Source organism: Cephus cinctus, unplaced genomic scaffold (genome assembly GCF_000341935.2).
Source record: "Cephus cinctus unplaced genomic scaffold, Ccin1 Ccin1_scaffold0215, whole genome shotgun sequence".
NCBI classification, from domain to species: domain Eukaryota; kingdom Metazoa; phylum Arthropoda; class Insecta; order Hymenoptera; family Cephidae; genus Cephus; species Cephus cinctus.
In genome coordinates, this window is record NW_014332933.1 from 2919369 (window position 1) to 2922126 (window position 2758).

A 2758-nucleotide genomic window follows, 5' to 3' on the forward strand; every position below is an offset into this window, starting at 1 on the left:
CCCCCCCCCCTCTATGCCCTTGTTGGGGCTGTAGTGACCCAGGAAGGAAGGATTTACATTTTTAAATCCTATCTAGACACCTCGAGTCCCTTTTTACCCTTGCTGTAATAGATGAATCATACCATCCCGTTACAACACCTAAAACTTCGTAGACTACGAATTCAAGAGTTTCTCTGGTTATTTGAGACAATATGGCCATGGCCGTGAACGATCGTTTTTTATAACTATGTATAGAGCATATATTGTATATAAAGCATTAAAATATCCATCTTATTCTCGTCTTTAGTTAATAGGTATAATTTAATAATAGAAACTGGTATTACAAAACGGCTGGACCCCTCCATGAAACCAGTAGACGCTACACCGTATGATTTATGCGCTAGCCTTAATGTCCACCTATATCCAGGTAGGTTGTAGGACGACGATAAACGTGTCGTTAAGCGCTTAAGAGCGTTTTCGTGAAAGCTCATAAATATTCGCTCGAACGGACGTGGAGCCACGTCGGTACGTATTCTTATGTACTTTTGAACGAGCCAGTCCAGCTCGGGTAATATTTTAATTTTTACCACCTTTTGAATTTTCCCGCTTTACTAACCGTCGCGCGCTTACGTAACCCGACCATTAGTCCCCACGAGAAATTACATGGTGTCGCAGTGCACGGGCAACAAACATTCTTACTATTCTTTTCCGCTAGGTAACGCGGGAGTCAAAAAGCTCGGGGAATTTACATGGGACGTTTGAGGGGTTGGGTTTTCCTCTTCTCCATCCCGCCCCTCCTCCCTCTTCACCTTCTTGAAATTTCTGGAAAGACAAAAGCCTCGAGAATGTAGATCAATACTCGGCAACCATTTTCTGTCCCTCCATCCTGCTTCAATTTGCTTTGCGTCTTCCAACTATCGTCTTGTCTTACTCTGCTTTGCGCGGTCCCACCAAACCCGCGATAACGGGTGAGCTTGTTAATTTTGAAAAAAAAAAATATGTTTAGACGTGTCACGTGTGTCGAAAAATCAGCAGCTCTTAAATCCTTGGTAAATATTGATGAAATTTATTCAAATGTCATATTCTCATGTTGCACGTGGGACTGCAATGATGTACAAGTGCAGATACAGGTATACCCATAGTTATAAAACGCATGACAGGTTATGTCTCTGTCGCACGAAACTCTCTGCTTGTCACGCGTCGCGAAAAATCAATGATCGAACGACAATGTCGCTCTATCGATTTCTAAGGGGACACCTTTTGTAAATTGGGTCCCCCAGTCTCCGTGGATTAATAATTCATAAGATCGATCGGACCGTTGGCTATAGGTTAGATAGGGTAGGTATTCTATGTAGACAGGTAAGGTCTTTGGGACTGTGTATATATATATCTATATATAGGATATATTGTATATACTGCCGTATATATCTATATACGACTCTGTATAAGCATCGGCCGTGCCAATTCTTTTATTCATCGAACGACTCTATTCAGTCTTCGCCAGTAGGGAACAATAAATCGTATCCGTTCTACAACGTGCTTCGTAATGCCAGTTCGGGCTCGTGTCTGTTTTCAGTCAACAAGTGATATTGATTGAAGCGAAGGCAGCCAGCCTCTTCGTTATTCCTATCAGACCCTTCGTTTCGATAAGGAAACGCGAGCCGAGGCACGACAAACTTTCACAGGTCCTTTACCGGGGTGTCGGAAAAGGATGGAGAGCACGGAAAAAAAGAATTAACTATTTCTGACAGTTGGAAAAAAAATAGCAGATTAAGAATCAAAGAGTGACGTTACGTAACAATGTTAACAAATAAATAATATTTAATAAAGTTTAAACATTGAGATTCCTTCTGAGTTCGCTGGTTATATAACTTCTTTTTTTCTTTTCAAAAGTCAAACTTTTTCTATTTCGCACGTGTTCCACGTTTTGCCTTTTATACCTGAGGTACGTTTGGAATGTCCGTGTCTCTAAGCGACTTTGTTCTTTGTCTAACCTAGTCTTACGATGTCGATAAGACAAAGATGCGAATTGTCTGGGTGGGCGTTACTCTGGACTTTGTTTACACAGCTGTGTCTTACCCCGATGCATCGAGGGTCTTAATCCTTCGAAAGGTCTGGCGGCCTAGTTCGGTATGTATTATAGGTACGCGATGCCAGCGCCTCTGGCGGACGACTGCGGAACTTGCAGACAGTTGGCACGAGACTGCCTGGTTTTAATGGAGTTTCGGAATAACAAGGAAAGTCACGAACGCGATACTAATCACTTTAGGCTACCGGGGATCATAGTCATCCGACCTCCGTCACGTTGGTAATACCGTTTAATGTCTCCTGAACGTCAGAAATGGCCGCCGTCGGGTACTCTGCAGTTTCGTCTACGTCGCCTTAAGGATATACCGTGTATGCACTTATGCATTCTGTGTGCGCAGTACAATGCACTTTGTACGTATGTATATGCATATACCAGACTATGTACTCGGGTATTTTATGCTTGTATATACCGGCAGTATACAGCCTGCGCTAAAACCCTCTGGCTATAACGTTATTCAGATTAAGTCCTGGCGCCGTTACCTTGGGTAATATCCTAACGAAGAGACGCATTGCTTCTAATTCTTTTCTCTCTTCAACATATAAACTCGAGCTCCATTTTATACGAAGAACTATACGATTTAACAGGCAATATCGTTAACCCGTGCATTCGCCACGTCTCTCGCTCCAGCTTCAATCTTAATTCACTGTGGATTCCAGGTACGTAATCTTTCCTTTTTTTTTTTTTTTTTTT

The 2758-nt window shown here is 42.3% G+C and overlaps 1 protein-coding gene and 1 long non-coding RNA gene across 35 annotated transcripts in view; both read left to right on the forward strand.

Moving 5' to 3' along the window:
• The window catches only part of LOC107265085 (calcium/calmodulin-dependent protein kinase type II alpha chain), a 90885-nt gene that overhangs the window by 47093 nt on the left and 41034 nt on the right, over positions 1 to 2758 (forward strand). The gene's annotated exons all lie outside the window — the stretch shown is intronic.
• Positions 1 to 2758, forward strand: part of LOC112493973 — a 7150-nt gene that overhangs the window by 3245 nt on the left and 1147 nt on the right. The gene's annotated exons all lie outside the window — the stretch shown is intronic.